The sequence below is a fragment of the Bombus bifarius genome, unplaced genomic scaffold, assembly GCF_011952205.1.
Source record: "Bombus bifarius isolate JDL3187 unplaced genomic scaffold, Bbif_JDL3187 scf7180000008062, whole genome shotgun sequence".
NCBI classification, from domain to species: domain Eukaryota; kingdom Metazoa; phylum Arthropoda; class Insecta; order Hymenoptera; family Apidae; genus Bombus; species Bombus bifarius.
Genome location: NW_022884426.1, coordinates 285,790 through 310,519, shown reverse-complemented (window position 1 = coordinate 310,519; position 24,730 = coordinate 285,790). Strand labels below are relative to the sequence as shown.

Sequence of the window (24,730 nt, the reverse complement as noted above, 5' to 3'; positions counted from 1 at the left end):
AGAAGTTCGTATTGTCTCGACGAGTACCTCTATGGTTTCCTCGTGGAAGGAAATACGTGGAAAGATACAGTCCATCGTAAAAGGTAAACGAATTTGAGCATCGAAAATATAAATTTCCAGCATCTCGATGGCGCGATAAATTGTTGTACACACACGTTGCTCTAAATTAGAAGAAAATTATAAGGGACGACCGGAAAAGACGAATCGCGTCTACTCGTTATTCTTTCGTCTTACCAATATCTTGAAATTGAGGTGATTTTTTTATTCAGCGATCCATCATTTTCATTCGATTTTTATATCGGTGTTACGCGCAAGTACGTCACGTTATATTTACGTTCGTAAGAAGTAAAACTGATAAATGAGAATTGAATTATTATTAAATTTCATGTTGGTTATTTTCGCTTGGAAATTTACTTGTACAATGATGTAATTATAAAATGCAAAGTTGGTAGTTTTTTCTTTGAAGGTAAATGAAATATAATTTCAAGCGAGAATACCGGTATTTTTTTCCTTTGGGAAAGTGTAATTTTATCTCCCTTAATCCAGACTTCCTCGAAGTTCAATCTCCTGCCCTAATTTACTTTGCCGGCGCTTATGCTTTTCTTTAGCGACGTAATCCTTGTCTTCGTGACGTTCCATGGTATAACTTTAGTGATAGAGGGCAATTTAGAATAGCCGACGATTATTTTCGCAAGTATTTCAACGATATTCAATTCCTTTCTATTTATTACGCGATTTATTTATTGCGTTCTTTTTTTTACGGGGAAACCAATTTCTTTGGCAAACTCATTACGAGCTTCCACGGCGCTGACCTAATTTTTCCTTTACAATAATTTCGCGGTGTTTCCTCGAGAAATTAATATTTTTTCAGAGTTCGTTGGAAATCTGATCTTTTATATTATTCGCGATTATTTTACAATTTTTAGATATTCGCGTTATATCTGCGAGTGTGATAAAAATTTGCTTTAGTTTATAACAAGAAGGAGAGAGGAGAAGAGTCGTTGATGCTTCGAGATCATTGTTATAGTTTAAGAGTAGAATATAAAGATTCTCTGATCTTTCAATATCCGCTGTATAATTTACAAAGTGGGGAAAAGAAGGCCCAAGATACTAGATTCCCCGGATATTTCCATATGACCGGAGAACAGAAGAAAGAAAGTCGAAGGGGATAAGATTCGATTTACGTCAACTGTCTTTTGCGTTGAAAATGTAAGTTCGGTTCGCTTGGCTCGTGCGAATATATTTATCTCGCCCTCGTGTGCGTGTGCGCTTGAAATGTCACGCAAGTGCATCCCATGTGTACGCAGAAGAATTTGCTCGATGATAAAGAGGGGCTCGAGAACCTTCGAGCTTCGAGAAACGAAGGTTAATGTTAAGGATAGTAGATCGCACCGAGCATAACATTGCGAAATGGATCTACTTCGAGCGTAACATTCGTTTCTCGAAAACGCTTTTTCGAAATTTACACTCGTATAAAAGAAATCACGCGAAATATATTAATAAGCCAAGTTTCCAGTCACCGACATTCTGTATTTGAGAAACACACGCACTATGCGTGTGCGACTATGCGTTCGTGAGTTAAATAACCACGACTTCACGAATAGCGTAGAAGCCTATAAATGGAATTAATCTGATTTTAACAAGCTTCGACGAGACGAATGACGAGCCTACTTTTTTCAAACGAGTGATATCAAACGTCGTCGATCATCCGATTTCGATAATTCCTCTTATTTTTCTTCTTCTTGGCGCGATCAAAGAGACAACCGATTTACTTGGATCCACGCGCCATTCGTAATACGACGAAGGAAATCGTATGAGGGAGAGAGAGAGAGAAAGAGAGAGAGAACCATCATTACGAGAAATCGTCGGAGGAAATGAAATTAGATACCATGAAGGCCGTTGTTCGCCATTTGTCTGTACTCTGCAACGTTCAATGTTAATGTCTATCCTTTGCCTGAACATATATGTACACGTGTACGCCGCTGTATAAGTATTTATTGGGCAAGTCTAGTCTATTCGCTTGGAGTTTGTTTTCTTAAAACCCTCTCTCCGTGACAGCGACACGATGGCGCTTCGTCATCGGGCAAATTGAAATTAATTGCTAACTTAAAATAAAGTTACCAGTATAGAGCAAGTGTACGTTCGTCGTTGGTTCAAGCTTCTTCGGACAAATGAAATTTGGTACAATGAAAGCTATTAGGTACGACATACAACGCGAATGATACTGGCAATATACATGTGTTCGCTTTATAGCTTATACCGGTTCAGTAGGATTATATTGTAAAACTTTATTTATACGAGTTTCATCTGTTGCAACGAAAGTTTAGTTTTTTACCATTTAGCGTTATCAGGCCACAGATGGCCATTGGTAGAAATTGTTAAAACGAGAATCATCATGTACGCACTACATGAAGATCGGTATATTGGGAAAATAGGTGTTTCCATAATTTAGAAGTCGAGCGGTGATTAATGGCGCATCAACTAAACGGGGAAAACCCGAATCTCATTTTCTCACTTCTTCCATTCAAAAACTTCCGCCTGCTATTATAAATACGATTTCCTTTCTACGTACCCACCGCTTTTATATCAAACGAGCCAATAAACAGACGAAACAGAAGCTGGCTGAGTAACATCATTTTCGCATCTCCAAATTCCTCCTAACTATTTACACGAAGAGAAATTATCTCAACGACGATGATTATGATTACAGGAATAATCAGGAAACAACGAATTGCTGGCCGATTTACGGTCGGCTCCTATATAGTTTATTTTACATACGTAGTATGTCGTACAGTTTTTCTATATTCTACAGGGTGGTTGGTAACTGGTGGCACAAGCGGAAAGGGGGTGATTCTACGCGAAAAAAGAAGTCGAAAATATAGAATAAAAATTTTTCGTTTGAGTCGTTTCGGTCTCACTGTAGATCATCGTCTCGATGGAAAAATTAAAAAAAAAAAGAAAAAATTAAAAAAAGAATTTTTATTCTATATTTTCGACTTCTTCTTTCGCGTAGAATCATCCCCTTTCCGCTTGTATCACCAGTTACCAACCACCCTGTATATGTATTCGATATTCTAAATATTCTTCGATATTTCTCAAGAGTAGACAAGTTGCGAAATTACCTTTTGCGCGAAGAAAGGAAATATTTCTTTGCAAGAAGTCATATTATAAGAATATACGCAATACGTAACGTCGAAGGATTTATAATATTGCTTTTAATTCTTCAAAAGGAGTAAGGTGTTCGCTTACGATCTTGTTTTTCTCGGTAAATATATATTCTTTTGCGCGACAACATAAAGAGGAAAGACCTTTCCATTCGCTCGGCGAACGATAGCGGGCAAACAGAATTTCTTATAAGAATAGCCTGGAGAATGTCGTCGTCGTAAAACAACAGGGAGATATCATTCTCGATTCGCATTATCGGGAAAAGAGCAAGCAGCCATGATCGTAGCGGAATTTTATGATCGTTCGTATTTTAGCCAGGAAATGTCACGGCGATAATTCTGCGTGGGAAAATGTATAAATTACCCCGTTGCGCCGTAAACGCTTCTTGATAACGCGAATATTCCATTTAAGCCTCTTTATCTCATAACGCGTTATACCGATTAATCTGTCGTTTACAGATTTCCAGTGTAAATACCGCGTCAGATACCACATAAATCAGAAAAGAAGCGAACAACGAGACTAACCCTAACGGTATTCCGGATAAAAAGCATTCGTAAGCTGTCGCTTAAGAAGTGAAACCCTCGGAATACGCGTGTCCGCGGATATTATCACTCCCACGTGATGAGTAGCAACTGCGGCGTGAGAACAAGAATACCGCGGGATAGCGGCACTTGTTGATGGCATTACATCGTGTCAAAGGAAAATGAAACTCGCTCTTGTGCTTCTCCGTTCACGTAGCCCCTTTCAGACCACTCGGAAATCCTCCGCATTCCGCGAGACCGTGAATGGCGATACGCCGTGTGCTATCACGATGCGGCAACGAGAAACGAGAAGCTATCGTGACAAGCGTTCGGCAAGATGAAAGAAGCACGCGGAAGGTCGAGCTCGTTAATCGCCATTTCTCATAGATACGTGACTTTGTTAACTGGATGTTTCGGTCGTGGCTGCCGAAACGGTATAAGGACGAAGAAGAACGTAGGACGAGCGTACATGGTCGGTACGGTGGGTAGATAATAGGATCGTAAATTTGGAAACTTTTTGGTTAAATATTTTGCTAATCTAGAAAATTTCCATCTGATCTTACCGCTATAAAAGTTTCGTAATTTGCCGAACATCGTTACTGAACAGATGCCGACGTTAAACGTTAAACGCTTTGTGGAAATGGCAAGTTTGAAGGGGGCAAGGAAATTGTTTTAAAAGCTACTTATCTCTGATAAGCTTTCCAGGTATTCTGGGTCAGGGACGGCGAATCGAGTAAGCAGACGCTTATTTCGACAAACGTATTCAACACCCTTACCTTCTGTTCGATAGGAATGCAAAGCGAGCTTCAAAATGAACCGTCCCAGCATCAAAGTGAATCTACCGTCCTGAATAATTTGCAGCTTCCGGGGAAGAAGTTCGAGATCTTACGATCGCTGTTTCAGTGACAGCTAAGGGGAATGCTTTTTCACGGAGGAAGATGTTTCTTCTTGGCGGAAGCAATGGATGGAATTCACGAATTAACTTCGATGTAATACCAACGCGATCGATTCCGTTTCGCGAAAGGTAAAACGTTAACGACGAAACAATTAAACCAACGGGATTTTATCACGCGTTTTTCTCTTTACGAAAAATTCCGATATTCTTGTTTTCCAGACACCTACACGTTTGGCAACGGGAACGGCCGCGTTCAAAGAAAAAATTCGCAGGCAACTACGAAGGACATCGGGATTAAGCAAACTCGGCTTTGTTACCGGAGACAATGGACGGTTCGCTTTTCGCGATACATTAAAAAACGATCTGGCGATGGCGCTTTTATATCTGACGCGTTCGCTTTAACACCGCGTTAACCCGGCTAATAGGTAGTCGCTTGCATTTCGGTGCTCTTCGGCTCGTCCTATCTCGCCAAAGTCCAATTTGGTCCTGATAACTAAACTGTGCCCGCGTTCCGCCAATACGCAGCGAGACGGAAATCGTATTTCGATCGAACCGCCGGTCTAGGCTGCTCGTTGGCAAGAAGGCAAAGCCGGGGCAAAGAGAAAGAGAGAAAGAAAGAGAGAGAGAGAGAGCTATAAAAGAAAAAGAAAGAACGAGAAAGTGATCGAAGAGGACTCTATAAAAATGGCCTGGCGAACGCCATCGAGCTAGTGGAAATCCATAGGTAGATATTCTACCCCTTCGATATGGCACACACAACTTGGACGGACACAATCGTCTTCCAACTATCGGTGTGTGTACGTGTTTTACGATGGAACAGGAGGCGGTGCACGCGCGCACACGTTCACGCGCAAAAACGTGTACACACAGAATCGCCGCACCCTTTGTGCTAAAATTAGAAGTGACGAAGCGTATACATACTCACTTCGCTGGCTTCGAGCTTTTATTCACTGGCGTTTAGACATAACGTGTTGCAGGGCTTTCAATGGCATCGACGGAGGTGATCAAACCGCTAGTTAGAGGAAGAGAGTCGTATTCGTGCATGGGGATTTCGAGATGACAGAGAGAAAGAGAGGGACGAAGGAACACACGGTTAGATAGAATCGATGATATGGAAAGGGGCAGAGGATAGATCGTGACAAAAGCAAAAAGAGGCAACGGATAGTTTCACAGGGATACGGAGGATCTTTGATGGAGAGGGATGCAAGCGATAATGGCGGATAGATAAACTGGGTTAAAGGGAAAAGGATGGACGAGAAACGCGAGAGCAAATACGGCCCGGTCTAATCTCTGGGAAACGTTCGAGTGGGCGGAAATTTGCGTTTACGCGCGTACAGGTGGATAGAGGGAGGTAGGACGAAATTTTTCGGACGCGGCCATACGAGAATCGCGTAAACATTATCGGCGAATAGAAATTTCAATTGGAACGTTATATCGCGATAAACTTCCATAAATAACGATAAATTTGAAGGTTCGAAACGTGTACGGGTATACAACGATTCGTTTTCTCTCGCAGTCCAGTGTGAAACGAGCTCGGCTTTGACTTTGTTCCAACGAGTCGCGCGTTATGCTTCCTCGATGGCCGATAAAGGGTGGCTGATAGAAAATTGCAAGATTTTCCGCCTGACGTTCGGCTGTTCGTGTTCGCGGTTCAACGAGAAATTGCATTGGGAATTTCGCCTGAGAAGGAAATTTCAGATACAACGTGCAACGCGAATCGTTGCAGTCTACCTCATTTCCTTTTGTTCCATCCACGATTTCTGTATCGTGTCGTTTCTCGCGTTCGTACGAAGCTGCATCATTCGATGAATTTCAACGCGTTTGGACGTTATCCATTTATCTTCTTCGTCTTATAATGGATTTGACGGAACATCTTCCCTTCCATGAGTCAAGGTATTTAAAATTTATATTCAGGCGGCATTCGTTTCTGCAAGGCGTAAGAAAGTAAAGGCGCGCTGCTTTTAACATTTAGCATTTAGAGAGATCGTAAGAAAATTTGATCGCGTTGCGTTTAACATACGTCGTTCGATAATTTCGTTAGAATTATCCGGATTATTTTGCGCGATAATTTACTAGCTAATAACATTGGCGAATTGACAAGCGACGAGCCGTAGATTATGGATGACCGTTACGCAAGCAGCTTTTACAATTTTACAATTTGACACGGAACAGGAAAATCGGTTATCCAATAATTTATAAAATTCGCTTCTAGAACTTGCCTTATTAGCCGAACGTACGTTACGTAAGAGAATAATTATTGTTACCTAAGAGAATTTATTGGCAATGATTCGTCAAATTTCGCTAATAACATTAGCTTAAAAATAGAAACGTTTAGATTCCGAAGAACATACATCATTGCCGATCGATTATCGATTAAAATGGAAATTCTTTCCGTTCTGATACACTCGATCGTTGCAACCATTTTCTTTTTTCTTTTTTTACGTAATTTCTTTCTTAAACGGCTCGTAACGTATCTCGCGCACTTTATTGCCACGAACATCGTGGGAAGAATTACGCGATATCCGAAAGAACTGTGTAATTTTCTATTTTTATCGATTTTCCTTGGTACACAAAGTAACAAATCTATGTAACCTACTTTACTTGTTCGCGGCCATTAATGCACTGACATTTACCAGCGTACAATCAAGATAATCCGATATTTAATGAAACTTTCTTTCGATATTCTACGTATCGTCGGTTCGTTGGAACAACGACGCAACCAACGAAACCAGATATCGTTTAGCAGATCGTTTTCAAATACTTTGCGATAGAAAATTATTCTACAATTATATTTCCACGACTCTCGATTTGTTTGAAGTGCAGAAATAGCCTGGCGGATTAGAGCCGAATTGTTCGAATGATTAACGAAGCAATTGAAACCGGTGTTTAAACGGTAATCAAGAACGAAGCGGAGAATTTCTTCGAAATTTAACTGGTTATAACCGGGCGACACGAAGTTAACAATTCGCAGTGCCTACCCGCTCTCGTTAATTATTCCGCGTTTCTACATTCGTCTTACTAATTAGTAATTAGCCTCTCTTGCCAAGGATTTTCGCGTTGATGGAATCTGTCGCGTTTACCGGAAAACGCGCACGTGTCTTTCCAATTAACATTATCTGTCGCATCTGGAAACAATCGCGTCTCTTACGTCCACATTCATCGCTACGTTTTAAATTTTCCAACGATGGACGACACAATTTCCAGCAGACGTTCGAGCGACGAATCGGGAACGAAGGAAATTTTTAAGGTAAGAAAGGGGATGATGGCATACGTAAAAATAGAAGAACGAGCGCTGCTATCGATTGCACGTTTATGGACGCTATTATCGTCGAATTTATTATTTATAACGATGGTTCGCTTCTTATCAGAAACGCTCCTGCTCTTTCCATCTTCGATTTTACGCTTCGCAAACGATTGTTTATCGTGTTTGTAATTTATCTTCTTGCGAGTTTATTAGGATTTTTGAAATATTTAGAAAATACCTGTTTACTTTACCATTTTCGAAGAAATCGATCAGAGCGAGCCGGTAGCAGCGCAGCCGGTCGTCATTTCCTAAATATATAATTTTGTTTTTCGATATAAAACGTAGAAACTATTACATCGCTCCTCCATTTCTTCGTAGAACGTGAAAAATAAATTTCCTTCGTGAATATCCCATTTTTACGGATCTTTTGCCAATTGTAAAAACACACGGCGGTTCTTTTTATCATAACGCGTAAATGTTTCGCCAATTTTTTTATAAATCGTACGTAGTTGCGAAAGAGTATCGGGATTAACGTATTGACTCTGCTCATCCACGTGAAAGACGAAAATTTCGTCGTTAGTATGCGTACGCGTTCGTAGGCGATGCAATTACCCGCATACTGGTTGATTCAAAAATATTGCGCGCGTTAACAGCTTTGTATAGGGAGAAATGCCTGTAATTAAAGAGCATCGTCCCAGGAAGTTATCAATGGGGCAAATTTGACGCTGTAATCGATTATTTGTAAGTAGAGTTTTCCTGGTAAACCGAAATCCATCTGAAAACAAGTATTCGCAACCTATAGAACGACTGTAATTTTTCTACTTTAATTTATAATTTAAGGACAAGTAATGATTATAATTAGATCGTAGGTGTTTACACATTTATGGCAATTTATCGTATATATACATTTATTGGAAAGCAAAATTTCAGCAAATTTTGCTGTATTTTGTATTTCACGTTACGAGGTACGTACGATCCGATTGCATGAAACCCGCTACTTGGAAAATAGATTTCTTCGGAGACGTGAAAAATTATTCTATTATGTTTGTCGATGTTGCTTTGCTTCTGTATATGGGACATATAAATTATTACGCGATTCGTATCATATCACAATTCATATCATACGTGTGCACCGTAGAAAGTAGAATATGGCTGGGACAATAATTATATGTCAATCTTATCCCACTGAATGCCGCCTGGTTTAACGTTACCGTTCCGATATAAATAAAATTACATCCATTAGCGCAACAGTAACGATATCAGTTTCCAAATTCGAAAAGCCCGCCAGAAAACCTGCGTTTCGCGTTATCCATATAGCGACAGTTGCCGTATCGCGGCAGTTATGAAACGAGAATAAAAAAAAAGTATTTATTTTAACGCAGAGGAGATTTCGTTTGTTCGAAGCTTGAGTTTAAAATTCGGACTTAAACGATAACACCCATTAACCATACCTACGAATTTTTATGTTTCAATTTTACTCTCGCTAGGATAAACAAAAAAGTATTTTTCAAAATATTTTACAGCAACGCTTCAAGAACCGCACTTAACGCCTTTGTTTTTCAAGTAAAACGATGAAAACGCGGTATTGTTAGAACAGGCAAAGAATAAATAAGTTTGTGTTGAAGCAATAAAAATGGAGAAAAATGAATAGCATAAAATGAACTTAGTTATGCACTCTTGGAAATAAATGTCGCTCCGATATGCGATATATGTGATAGGAAAATCATCACTGGTCATTTCAACCTATATTTTCGATATTTAAGATACGCGATCGAACAACGCGTGCACATATTTTCAAATTTCGCTGCTACGCGTATGCTTAGATCGCTGTGTTGTTAGTTGGTACGTGTACCTACGCTAGATCGCGCTGCAGTATAGCGCAAGTTGGCTAATTCGTTGGTACATACGTACGTTGCGTCCGGAGAATATTTCAACAGAGCCATATATGTGCGTACATGGTTGCAAAGAATATAGAAACGTTTGTCGTATTATCGTATCTTTATATTTTGTACGATTACGCGGATGATACAACGCTTCGCCGAGTCAATAATCGTATAATCTTGAAGTTTATTCCTTTCGTTTTGTATTTTCTTCTAACTTTATCGTTAACTCATTTATCGAAATTTTGTGAATTTTTATTCACGTTTATCAAATAGATAATTATCGATATCTTAGGTATGAATAATTTTGATGTAACTTTAACAGGAATTTTTATCGATCTTGTCTACGTGATAACGTGCGCCGATAATACGTAGTCTTAGTTCAACGGCTTGTTACAAGATGGCAGTATCGAATTTGCTCGAACGTGTAATATTGATTTTTAATACTTTGATTTTAACGTTAAAAGAGACGACGTAAGAACGACAAATGTAAATTGCATTCGTATTTTAGTTGTAAGAATGCGTTATTACGGTTAATACAAATAAATACTTGTCCTTAATTTTCAAGTCACTCAATAAACTTTACCGTTACGTTGTTCAACGATATTAAAGCAAAGCACACGGTGAAACATCGGAATTGGAATTTCATTTCGGTAGGTTGAGGTGGTTCAGGCGTTGAGATCGAGGGATGAATTCGATCGATCGAACTTCAATAAGACATTTTATTTCTCTCGTTTAACACAACTGTGTGACGCACGTGTTGTTGTTCCTGCTGTTATTGTTGTTGTCGTTTTTTATGTACAGAAAAATCAGCTCGATATACAAAGGATGTCTGCGACGCGACACGGTGAAAATAAAATCGTAGAAAAACGTTACACGCTACACGATTCGGAGGAATTGCGAGGACGTGGTGTGTGTCGTCTGTTCTAAAAAACGGGCGACAGAATGAACAAATGTTTCGTGTTTTCGCCACGCGCGCTACGCACGTCTAACGCCTAAGCGTGCGCGCGCGGCGTCCTACTATCGAATTATTTCGCCGCAGCGCAGTTTATTAATTCGCGACGATCGATATTACAATTAGTCCTTCAAAGTGAATGCTCAAAGGCAATGCGCCCGCTTCGATTATGCATAAAGTAATCCAATAACTTGGTTGCAATTTAATGGCGCACGTTCCACCTGATGTCCTACATACAAAGTATTATAAATAAGATCGTCCTTGCAACGCAATCGAACGACGCGTTCTATTCGTACGATGTATAAGCTACACGCGCTCTTACGGAATTCATCGTACAGCGAAAGCATCGGAAAAAATGACGCGCTACGTTCAACGATCCGAGGCAGGTTTGCGGAATCGTGTTTACAGATAATCGACCGAGGATGGGTCGATCACAGTCGACGATCGTTTCGTTTGAACGATTCCCTTTTCGTTTCTTTCCATCTTTCTCGACCATTCGGATCTCTTCGATTGGTTAGGTATCACGCGTAATTTACGTAACTCTAGGAAGAAGGATATATATATAGTATATATAGTATATCTCGTTCTGTCGTTCGTTATAAAATTCATACAGAATACGCTCTTCGATAACGACAAACACGAATTACATCGTCTGCGCTGATTTTAGACGTATTTACAACGAAAGTAATCGCACACGCGACATCCACGCTTTCGTGACCGCTAGCGATTTTCGCGAAGAGAATCGCCGATCGTCAACGCATCGTCGCCCGATTCGTCTGGCGTAAAAACGAGCGCGTGTTATCGCATATTCTCCTAGTTGAATGAAGATGGAGACACCGTAATTTTGTTCGTTTCGCGTAACCAACGACACTACCACGAGAATTTCAATCGACGTGTACGCGTCCAACGTGAATATTCCGCCGATCGTTCGACGATGCGTTAAGCAGCAGCGATAACTGTGATTTAAATGAAACGTTATACTCGGCATTTTACGCGATAGCTTCATGGTCGGAGTAGCTAGTAAAATATACTCTCATCGAATCGTCTATGGAGAAGAAAAGACACGAGTAAGCGACAATCTCTGTATTTCCTCTCGATCGAAGTTATTTTCGCTAGTTAAATCGACGTAACGCGGTCGAACGGTCGCTTAACTAGAAACTCATGGGAAATTGCCACTGGCGAAATTTCGCGTCCGTAGGCGAGCGGTCACGCAAGTGTTAATATTGTAGGCGATGCGATATTAGGAGACTTCACTTCCCTTGGCGGCAGTTCGTGCTATATACACAGGCTTTAAAGTTACGAGCTATACATCTGGACGCAGAATTCTCGTACCACACGATCGTGTACCAGCGACCCTTTTTGCTAGCTATACAAAGTAATTATCGGCCGTCGCTCGTTCCCGAAGCATCTCGAATTTATCCTACGATCGATAAGTTCGAATCGATGGAATTTCAAGCATAGAAAACGTAGTATCCTTTGTAACGATAATTTCGTCGCTAAGGTTCGCGTTTCGCGTATTCGTTGATCACTTTGACCGCCACGGTGACCGGAGCGCTCGACGTCTTACAATTGTAAACATTGAACGAAAATTGACAGTTAGGGCATTTCGAATATAACCGATAAATAGAAGATACTTTGAAATAAAAAGTGTCCCATTGAACGATTAAACATTTTTATTAGAACATCAATAAAAAAAAAAAAATAAGAACAAATCTTGCATTTAACGGTGTACTGTGTTAAAATACTGTGGCGTCCTGAGCGAAACAAGCGATTTCGGCGTGGCAGTCGAAGTGTTTGTAGGAAACGCGTAGAGAAAGGAAGCTTCGTTCTTCCATTTTCTTCATCTTAGATTCGAAAGCTGTACTTCTTTTTTCCGATTGAACCGTATATGATACAATCAGGTTTGCGGTAGTTGATACAAAGTGGAATAAATTTGAAAGCATTCGGAAACAAGCTGCGCAACGATGAAACGTGGCAACAGAATCGGATACTCATTTTTTATACGGCCTGCGGCCGATCGTTGACAATTTACACGCAAATGCGCGACGAAATAATATTTTACCAAAGCATGGACGCCTGTCGATATCCGACTATCCGACGAGCTACCCTCGCAAACGATATTGACTGCCTTCGTCATTGTACGGTGGAAATGAGTCTAGCACAAAATATATCATATGTATGTATATATGTATACATATATTTTATCGTCGATAATTGTGTTCGAGGCGCACAGCCGCGCCCCGACGCCATCGGGCCGTCGCGTCGTGGCCCGGCCGTAATTAAATCGTGTACAGATTATAGAATAAAAGCTTTCGTAAAGAATACGGTAAATATTCATCGAATAAAGTTGTGTAAAATTCGAATACAAATTAGGAGTACGCGAGCCGAACGTTTCGTGCGCAGGATCGATCGTTGCGAAGTTCCAGATTATAATCTTCCGTTTCAACGACCACGAATCAACGAATCTCGTTTTACGTTAGAAACGAATAGAAACGCTGATGGAGATTACTTTAATTCGGAAAGAAGCGACCCATCCACGATACACGGTATCTCGAAAGGTCTAACGTAGAACTTTTAATGGTTACTAATTTTCTTTCAGGAATTTTTACACGACTTAGATTAGATTTTTATTAATTTTCTACATAATATCGTTCGTAAAAAGAACGAATTCGATCGAATGATTTTTAATCGTTGCATTTGTAACTTCCATTCGAGAATTACGATCGGCGGTAGAAAATTTATACGAAACGAGTAAATAACGCGACCGATAAAATTAACGTTTCATGGAATCAAATTTTCGCAGAACGAGCGCAAACAAGGTCCGGCGAATCGATCCTGCGCGCCTCTTGATCGGCTTATTTTCTCTTTTTTCCCCTTTCTATTTAATACGTATCGTTAATCGTTAATCGTTAACGGTATTCTTAAATTCTTCGTATTATTGTATATATTTAGTTCGGAAGATAATACGGATGTTTATTTTATCGCTGCACGTACGTATTCGGATATTTGCTCCTGTTTTGTCGCGTTTACGTCCCGCCGTCGTTCCTTCTCGTCCTGTTCGGGCGGAAAAAAAACGCAGCTGATAGGACGTTTCCGATATACCTACATATACATATATATATATATTTCTTTTTCGTTCCTTGCTTCGTCTCAACTTTATACTCGAACGTCGATTCGCGTAGCACAAAATATCTCGAGTCGAAAATTCGAAATTGCAGCTTCTGCGCTGGAGAAAAATTTCGTCTTACGAATCTGTCTGCCTTGCGAATTTCAACGGTCTTATCTCGGGTTTTTTTTTTTTTTTAGCTTACCTTAATTCGTACAAGGAAATAGAATCGTGCGAAAATTCTCGCTAATCATCGACGGATACGTTACCCGTTGACAAACGTAGAGAATTTTGATCTTTCTCTGGAAAGTTCAACGGAAGCGAAAGAACGCGTGAAAAGCACGTAGATCGTAAAAAAGAGGAAAGAATCGCTAAGCGGTAACCTCGCAGTATTACCGGCGTTATCGAAGCATTAAATTATCTGCACACTGTTTTTTTTAATATTTATTTCTTTATTTTACATTGTCATGCGATTTCCGCGTAAACTTATAAATGGATATTATTGTGCCATGCGAACGCGATCCTCATCGAATATCCTGACTCAGCCCTCGTGTTATTTTCGTTTCCTTGGTACAGCTTAATCCTAAAACACGACGAGTCGTGATTCGTTCGCACCGCATCGAACGTCGCAATTTCGTTACATCTTCTCTATTTTTTTTCCCCCCCTTCTCATCGTATCTTTTTCCCTTCTCTTTTTCCTTTTTTTTTCTCTTTTTTTTAACATCGTAATAATCGTAATATATTTTCTAGGTAAGGATTCTCTTAAGCGCATGTACAGAGATAAAACTTTCCTCTACGTTTTGAGCATACCGCGCGGCTTCATTTTTTATTATTTTTTTTTTCTTACCTCTTATTTTATCAATATTTTACTTTATTTATTTTTATCGCGTATCCCCTTGGATTTCCCATTTTTTCTTGTTTCTCTTTTCGCGCAGACTGCACGAGCTGCCCGAACGAGCGATATTTCATTTAATAGGTATCCGTAGTAATATCTAAAACCACGTTTAAACGCCTATGTGTGTGAATCGATTCGACGGCTAGTCTACGAGAGAGCTGAACAGCGTTTCAAATAACAAATACCGCGTTACCCTGCAGAAAACTTCGGTTGCGTTTCGATCCCGTTTCGCGTCACATCCGTGAAACAGGCGCTGAATCGGTACAAAAGTGAGAGAAATCCGCGGGGAAACGAGTAGCAGCGTAATCGTTGCCGCGATTATCTGTATTTATCTTTGGCGAGATCTCGCAACGGTTCGCAGCGTGTAGAAAGTAAAGAAACGAAAAAAAAAAAAAAAAAAAAGAAAGGAAAGAAAAACAGATTCCGACGCGATTCCCGCGATCGAACGAAACGTAGCTTTCCACCGGTCTAGTAATTATTATTTGACCTACCATTTCACTCGGTTTCGCTTCGCGATTGCGGCCTTTTCTCACCTATGCTCCACGCGTGTATTCTTGTACGTACAGATGTATTTATTTATATATATATAATGGTCGATAGATGCACCAGATGCTATTTCCCCTATTCCTTTGTTTTGTCTTCCCTTAAATTCTCGAATCGTAACGATTACTCGTCATTGTGCGTCGTTTCGAATGACATGACGATGATCGGTATGTGGATAAATCGCGCGAACTCGGATCTCGCGTTGCCTTCTATATTTTTCCTCGCTCTCGTTCTCCTTTCGTTTTATTTATCTGCGCGAGTTTACGTTGGCTCGCGAGCGTGTTCCTGCAAAGAGAAAGAAGGCGGACGAAGCTGGTTCACAGGGTAACAGAGAGAGAGAGAGAGAGAGAGAGAGAGAGAGAGATAGATAGATAGAGACGGGCGTAAAAACGAGGGAAAAGGGCGCGATTCTCTTCTCGTCTATTAGAAAACGACGATCTCGATTTATGCTTACGACCCAGCTTCGTTCACCTTCTTTCCCCTTTTTCGTTTTACGGCCTAACGAATCGGCGATCGAAATGCCAGAGAAACAGATCCTCCGCTCCGGTTCTCGTTAAACGTCGAGCGGCTGAGTTCCTTCGATTTCGTCGCATTCCCGCGATATGCCTATTTCGTAATAATAATACATACGTGGTATTCGTATAAATGTAAACAAACGTGTCCTGCCGGGGACTGGCTGGCTTATCCGTAACGGGCAGCGACGATCGCGACGAACGTTCGACGATCGATCGAACGAAACGGCCGCGGCGGAACGTTCCAGCTGCGAAATTAAAAATAATCCCAGCGAGTCGATGGCCGAAGATACGCGGTCCACGTCACGGTAACACCGATCACAGAAAGTTCGCGTTAATTAACGTGTCTCGCGATATTTCTCCGTTTTGCGATCGAGAGACGACGACGAAGAACGATACAAAATCAATGTCCCCGTCGTACACCGGGGCGAGTACGTTGCAGAGAAATAGGAACAGAGACGAATATGGGAACAGACTACTTGGTTGCCCGTGTAACCTAATTCAATTCCTTTGTATTTAGTTCGTTATAATATATTTATATATATATATCTATGTATACAGGGTGGTTGGTAACTGGTGGCACAAGCGGAAAGGGGGTGGTTCTACGCGAAAAAAGAAGTCGAAAATATGCAATACAAATGTTTCGTTTGAGGCTTTGTTTTCGAGAAAATCGACTTTGAATTTTCGCTCGGTACTCGTGCACTTTATTACGTCTCGTTATAACGGATCTCACTATAGATCGTTGTCTAGATGGAAGAATTAAAAAAAAAAAAATTAAAAAAGAAGTTTTATCCTATATTTTCGACTTCCTTTTTCGCGTACAATCACCCCCTTTCCGCTTGTACCACCTGTTACCAACCACCCTGTACAATAAATTCCCTTAAAAGTATTACAATTCTTCTTTCTATCAATGCTTCGCGCTATCAACCGTGTTTGATATATGTATAGTTCAACGTTACGAGTTTCATCGAGCGTTCCGTAGCGTTCCGTAACGTTCCGGACATCTTTTACACGGTATCCTGTATAATTTTTCATTCTCGCTAAGTGTACGCACGCGTGTGTATGTATGCGTGTATGTAACGTACGTATATTTTTCTTAGTTAACTATACGTCGTTCATAGAGTTGGTATTTATATAACGTTGTCTCCTAAGCACACGCCTATTTATATATTTATACGTGATGAATATACATGGATCTATTCATACGCGCTCGCGTCTATATTTATACGTTTATGTATATTCGCGGGGCCGAAGCATGCGTATATGTATATGCATGTTTGTTATTAATACGATGCGCTTTACAATAACTCTTTCTTCTTTCTTTTTTCTTTTGTGTTTGCGTCCGCTTGAAACGAAATCGCTTAAACGTGTAACAAGTACTTTAACGACCACGCGCTCTGATTCTTGCACGCTAATCGCCACGCCATCCGAGATCCAAACGCATCCACGTCTTCCCGAGGCTAACCGAAAGCAGCGCAGCGAAGCACGGGGAATGATAAAATCCGCTGTGAGAATTTTTCTAGCGTTCGACAGCGATGGAAAAATCGATCGTACATCGGCGAAAGTCGTTCGCCAGTTTTCGCGGTGTTTGCAATTGTTTTCCCGCTTCGTAAAATTACGCGACAAAGCGCGATGAATTTACGAATCGTCAAAAATAGCGATTTTTAGCAATCGTCGCAACGACAAGTGCGATCGATCGATAGAAAAGAAGATTATAATTTGGAAACGATCCAATCTTTGTCACTGCTTCCAATCGCCGCCCTTGATCTCAAAGTCGATTTTATCGTTAGAAAGACATCGCGGGAATATACGTAGAATGACACATTTCGAAGAAAATATTTCGGAATCTCTGACACTTTGAAAGATACGAAAATCTCGTTAAGAACGTTTTCAGAAGCGAATACGAGAGAATAGTTTCCAACCGTATGACGTTGAAATAATCCTTTAGTCGCTGAACGATGCAAAGGAAAATTAACAAAGATGGAATTATCCTGTTCTTCCCGTTTCGTCTTCGCTCGCTCTTTCACCTATCACCGAATTACTGGTAGGAACTGGAACGAAGGTTTCCTCGATTGTCGACGGTGTTCCAAACACGTGCAGCGACGAAAGGTTCACGCTCTGCATCTTCGGTATCGACTCGAAATTGGCTGCAAGCCGGTAAATTAGACGACGATTGGCAATTTCCACGTTAAGCCTCGCTGTTTCCGCTATCAGGCCCGCCTTCGTTCGTCGAGCATACCTGTTCGTAATTGACAACGTTTAGCCACGAACGAAGACGCGTTAGATTCTGCCACGTAACGCGAAACCATTGTTCTCACGATCTGTACCGCTCGTTCGTCTCGTCGTTCTAAATTTAACGGTAGAAAAATGCAGTAGTTTTTCGAATGTAGCGAGAAATCAAATTTTCTGCTTATCCTATTTACGGTATTACTTTTCGTTAACCGAAGTCCGTAAGGAATCAACGCGTCGGTTTACCAATAGTCAATTTTTCTAAATCGTATTCAAAGGATAACAACAAACTATCAAATAACCTACGGCATTATGCTCGTGCTTGGAATTCCTTTTTTATACTTCTAGCTTGTTTTTACAAATAATTCAATATCGACCAAAGTACTCGTAAAACATTTACGATCGCCGGCGTGGTGCAACGTCTACCTCTAACCCTACAATTTTGATGATCCTGTGTCCGGTTTAAAACGGTGCGAACGGCCGCTTTAGTTTTACCAACGAGTCCGTGGATCGGTGATCTTAGAAAGTTAGAAAGATGGAGAAACGGACAGAATACGTACAATATATAAAAATATATGAAATATCCAAAGTAGGGTACACGTTATAATTTGTACGAGATAAAACGAATTTCTGTTTCACTTGCGTTTCTTTGGTCATGTCCGTAAAAGTATGTCCATTGATCGGCGTAGAAAAAATGTAGAAAAAACAAAAGTGGAGAGCTTGCGTAAAGAAGAGATGGGACGTGTTTTAAACGCGGTTTCATCCGACAGCAGACGCGGATGATTTTGATCAGCCGGCCAGCCGACTGGAAATACGGTTGACTGCGCGCACCGGTCGGACTATCGAATTCATTCGTTAATCATAGTTGAATTATGGCTTGAATGGGTCTAAATCGGATCAAACGGTGCCATTTCGCATTATGTTTTCCGGGCCAAACGACTCGACGTATCGGAATCGCGCGAACCAAATACGTTTCATACGTGTTCGAAGACTCGTGACGGTCGAACGGGAATCCGCAAAATGGAATCAAACAAATCGAACGGCCTCGAACGGTAGAACAAAAGGAAGCACTGGAGGGCTGGTTCGTTAGAGTGAAACGAAATCGACGCGGTCGAAGTCGCCTAACACTTTCATTTCATCGACGAGTCGTTGCCGCGATTTTCATTCCGACCGGCTGACTTTTCTCAAATTATCGACGAGCGATCGGTAACAACCGATGCGCGTGTTGTTCCTATGATTTCGAAGCGTACGATGCCACGAAACGTGTGATTCGATTTAATCGCTGCGAAAGAAATCGTAAAAAAATAACTCGTTTGCTCGACGATTCGTCTCGATAATTCGATCCACGAATTATTTACGCGAGAACGATCCGACAGCCTGAACGCGGCGATCGCCGATTCTCTTACGCTTCTAACTACGTATGTGCGTGATTCTCGACAAGACGAGATAGACTCACGGAGACGTTGCAAAGATCGGGTTAAGTTTTCAGAGACGCGGACCGATCGGATGGCGCAGCTACCGACGCAACGTTCATCTCAAGGGGTTTCGCGTTCGGCTACGATTTAATAATCAATTCTTATCACAGAAGTTATTTACACGATACAAGTTTCGATCGATCCGATCTCCAGCGAGATCGATGCTCGATCAAACGAATCGACTACTCGTTCGCGTTCCCTTTTTTTCTTCGAAGCACAGACAAGAAATCTAGCCGTCCTATCGGAAAGAGACTCGAGAAAATTGCGCGTTTTTTGCCCGTTGTCCTTGCAGACGTCTACTCTGCTTCTTTTAGCGTACAGATCCTACGGCAGAGAGATTTTGCTCTTCTTTCACGCGACGATATATGCTACGTTCGACTCGAAGAAGAGTTATCGTTGGCCAAGCTTCGAGCGATATTTCGATACGTCGATCGGCGAAACGTGAAAAATCGTTCGAGTACACGCACGTGCGTAATCAAAGATCGAGTTGCGATTTTTCGGAAAATTTACCTATAGTATTATTCGTTCCATGAATGTCACTTATTCTTTTCATTTTTTTTTCTAGTTTAACGCAAGAGCAAAGTATTCGCCATAACGCAAAGGCGCATTTTTTCAAATACGCGACATTGTTCTTTTCTTCTCTGAACGCCTAATGTTTGGAACGATGTCGGTTTTTTTCTCTTTTTTAACGCGATAACAAATTCCTTGAAATGTCCTTTCTCGCTTAAACTATTTACGCAACTAATTTTGGCATTTTCGTTCGTCGCGATTCGATCGACGGAAAACGAAACGAAAAAGCTTGTCGCCGTTTGTCGTCTTTCATTTCGCATAATCATGTTTCCCTTTCCTTGTTACGATAATACTGTTGGTAATAGTAGTAACGATGATGGCGATGATGACGATGATATATATAATAATAATGATGATTTTGACGATAAGAAGAAACATGATAAAATAATAACAACAATAATAATAACAATAATAATAACGTTTCATAGCGTTAGTAGCGTTAATAGTATCGTAAGTTAGTGATAATAGTGGTAATAGTAGTAGTTGTAATGACGACATTAACGATGACGTTTCTCTGGCAAAAAATGATAACGCTTTCGCATACCGATGAAACTATTACCGAATGCGAATATCGTTAATTCTTATTCGTTACACGGACTTTATATTCGTCCTTTTATTTTTTACAACTCGATACACGCTATCGTTTATCCTTCGAGACGAAATCTAACGCGTGTTCGATCCCTTAAATGATATTACAAGTACCGTGGGAAATTTCTTAGCTGATACTAGCTAGGCTGACTTAACGAGCATTCGTGTTAAAAATGCCTCTTCTACGCCGTGTTCCTTCTTCTTTAATATAAAATCTGTCTGTTAAATACGATTAGGATAAATTGTTCGCTAGATTTTACGATGCCAGCACCGCGTTTTTCCTCCACGCCGATTATTTCTCCTCTTTCTTCTATCTTAATATTTTCACGTGGTCTGCGTTTCTTTTTTAATTGCAACCGTGTGCTGCCGATGCTCCGATCGAGTTCGCTTTCGAAACAAACTTTCCGAGCGGCGATCGACGATCTCCATACAAATCGTTGGAATAACGAGCGATCGTTGCCAATTTCGAAACGATTTCAGACCGATATCGCGGCTATTCGCGTATATGTGTACTTGTTTGGGGCAAACGAAACTACGAATTAGAAAATTACACCAGGTCGTAGATCGGAGCACGTTTATCGGCCGAAACATTCCCCTGGAATCGGTAAAATCGTCGTTCAAATCCTCTCCTGTTCGATTCGATTTGTGTTTGCGTTTTATTAAACGTTCAATACGTATTTTCGTTGTTCTCGAAACTGTTTTCCAGTCTCTCGTCACACGTTTCTAGACATTTTGGTTTTTCAAAAAAAAAAAAAAAAAAAAAAAAAAAAAGAAATAGGAAGAAACTATAATAATTTCTTTCGCTTCGTCCTATAAATATAAATCGCGCGCGCGTTTTACTTCGCCTGAAATGATTGTCGGTGACTACGAACAGTTTCGACGGAAAGAAATTATTCGAGACGATATTTTGGAAAATTTTACTCTTTCCCTCGTATGACGATACGTAGCTTCCTTTTGCTGTCTCTTTTTTCTTCCATTTACAACGATCGAACTAGGAGTCGATTTTTCGAACGCATCTTCCTAAGGAAGATTACCAACGATCCGTTTTATACGTTTTATTAAATTTATCGCGAGATTACTTTTACGTTGACACTGTATTCGCATCTTGGAAGTTTCTTGGTTTTCATTGTTTCTCATTTCTTTAATTACATGACGTTATATTAAATTTTAGATTAAATTCTTACTTATATTTATCCTTACGATTACTATTACTGACACTGTTCGAGATGCCTATTTACGTCGCATTGAGTCCCACGCCACGCAATCATGTTTCTATGTACAGAATTATTTGAGTATTTCATCAGAACACCTCGAAGTTTATTCAGTATTATTATGTTTTCTTTTTCTTCGCGTCGTTTCAACGATTAATCGATACTCTTTCATTCCGTACAGCCTCGCTACTGGAAAAATAGAGTGGGCTTCGATAGTTTTAAGCAAAGGACTTGGCGGTTTCTTTGTGCGATACGAAGATCAATGACTGTACTTCTGCATTCTGTTGTTTTATTTCTCAACCTCTGATCGATCCTTTTTTTTTTCGTCCCGTTAACGTAATCGACGCAGTTGCGGAAAACGATTCTGTATTTACGATTATTATTATTTCTTGCGTATGTTTCGTGTGAATATTGTTAACTTTACATTCGTTGTACGATACGAGGAGTGCAATTGCCGTACCTCCTATAATCTTTTCTTATCGCCTTTTCCATTAATCTGTCCAATCTTATACACGATATCCTCCTAAAACATTCGAATTCTCCTTGAAAAGTGACAAAATTAGTCGTAACCTAATATGTTTCTCGATATCAGTTTCACGGTCCTAATTTAATTCTCCTGTGCACATTACTTACGACGAGATTGGTAATTAGAATTATAACGATAAGATGGGTAATTATAATTACCCATAGAGTAAAAAGGGATTAACACGATTAACGCGATATTCCTGTTCCGTGCAGATACGCGCCGAATCTCGTCAGAATATTAAACGTATCCGTTTACAACGTGTTACGTTTTGTTATGTATTAAATATTAGATATTAATTAAATATTAAATACACGAATGCGTGGCTAAAATGTAGAAACTTTGCATAGTAGAAATATCATCGAGATATATATATATATATATATAGATATATCGTCCATCTTCCTTCGTTAATTCCGTTTTAATAATATGCAAAAGGGCTGAAATATATCTCAAGACCACGTAATTTATGTTAATTTGAAAATTCGCTCGAGTACGAAGCGATTAACGTGTCCGGTATCAATGCGCGTTGTCGGTGTGTTATTCGTACGTTCAGTTAGGTGTTGCAGCAATTTTAAAGTCTCGTTCATCAAATTGGCGAAGATGCTTGAATTCGAGTACGTGTGTTCCGGTTAGCGTTATTCAATATAACTGTTTTCCCGCAGTTTAAGATAGTATACCTACAGTAACGTACTTATCCCGTTGATAGCAGGCAACGTATTTTAAATAAATTCAATAGGTCGAGTTTCGGTCTTTGTATTGGACGATACACCGTGAAATCCAGCCATTGCTTTTAAACTGAAGTTCCCGCCATTCAATAACGAGGGATCCGCGCGTAGAAAAGCGCGTACACCCACCGCGACATCGAATTCCTACGTTTCGTCGAGCTTTCACTAGGATTACGCACCAGACCGACAAATGTCTGTTCGCACAACCCATTGTTCCGAGCCACGAGAGACACCCAGCGCAACTTCTGCTTTGTCGCACGTTGCGGTAACGATTGACGAAGATGGCTGTCTTTTTTTTTTCATTTTCCCCCGGATTGTACGTTCGTAACGCGTTGAATTCGAGAACGTAATTAGAGATTTCGAATTCCTGGGAATACGAGTCAAAAGCTACTCATTGATTTGTAATTTAACAAGCGATAGAATCACACTTTACCAAGCCTTGCTTGGGATACAAAATACGAGAACCGATTGGATTTTTCCTTAGTTTTAGGAAATTGGAGTTAAATTAGAGTTAAAAGTAAATAATAGAAACAACGAATGAAAAGGTCTTCACTTTCGGAAGGAAAAGTATTTTGCTATCACCGTGCCGAAAGTTGCAACATTAACTTCTCTGATTATAATCGAAAGCTAGCGAATGTAGCTTTTGACGCGAATGTTAGCTAACATGGAACGAGGTAGCTAACAGGGAAAGTAATATTAGCCAACATAGGAAGAGCGTAAGCAAACAATTTGAACAAGAACGTTTCTCGAGGAACAGTTTTCGAGTGGCCAGAGTACAGTCATTGAGAACTTCCGTATGATCGGAGAACGCAAATCGATAGCAGGGTAATCGGGTGATCGATTACGCGATCAATGACGTATCTCTGTCAGATCTTAGTCATAGCTCGATGCGGAACCCTTTGTCGCGGACATATCGAAGATCTTTCAAGAATTCGGATTCGTGTCTGTACGGAAAACAGGGGCTGTCCAACTTGGCAGTTTTGTCCTCTATACTTTGCTTCCTCCACGATTTCCATCGAATTTTATTCTATTCGACCATTAAGTTATTCTCCATTAAGTTATTTTAGAAGGCAAATTTGTTCGTTAACACATGATCGAATTAATTACGGCATCGATATTTAGAATTGCTATTAAACGCAATACGATGAGTAGTATCCTGTCTGATTTTCATGTTTCTTTTTGAAAGCTCCGTCTTCTTAAAACATGTAACAACACGTGTAGTTCATATACATATTTATAGTTCGTAACATTTACAATCCTACGCGAAATACAGCTTACGTTTCTACCTGTAAAGAGGTTGGACGCCCCTGTATCGAGTTTTCTTGTTTTTTATTTGGCAGTTATTTAAAGACCGTATCAGTTCCACGGGAGACCCTTAGTGGCGCGATAATGTTGACGATTCGATCGTAACGCCCGCACACAAAGCGATTATCATTATCTTATCATTATCATTATAACTATTATTATTGTTATTATTATTATTATTATTATTATTATTATTATTACTATTCATTTATTAACATATGTACGTTATATCATTAACAATAGTATAATTATTAGTATTATTCAATCATCATCATCATTATTATTAGCTATTTGTTATTAATATTATTTACCGTTAATCATTACGATTATTATCGTTACCATTATCATTATCATTATTATTATTGTTATTATCATTATTCCTATT

The 24,730-nt window shown here is 40.1% G+C and overlaps 2 long non-coding RNA genes across 2 annotated transcripts; both read right to left on the bottom strand.

Annotated features, from left to right (window-relative positions):
* Positions 1-10,407: 10,407 nt before the first annotated feature.
* Positions 10,408-12,235, bottom strand: LOC117208318. Its single transcript, XR_004487669.1, has 2 exons — positions 11,272-12,235; positions 10,408-11,202 (listed from the first exon to the last, which is right to left on the bottom strand). It is a non-coding gene; the product is annotated as an uncharacterized LOC117208318 (long non-coding RNA).
* A 2,195-nt stretch (positions 12,236-14,430) lies between these two features.
* On the bottom strand, positions 14,431-24,533 carry LOC117208317. The gene is made up of 2 exons (XR_004487668.1): positions 16,586-24,533; positions 14,431-16,265 (listed from the first exon to the last, which is right to left on the bottom strand). It is a non-coding gene; the product is annotated as an uncharacterized LOC117208317 (long non-coding RNA).
* Positions 24,534-24,730: the final 197 nt, after the last annotated feature.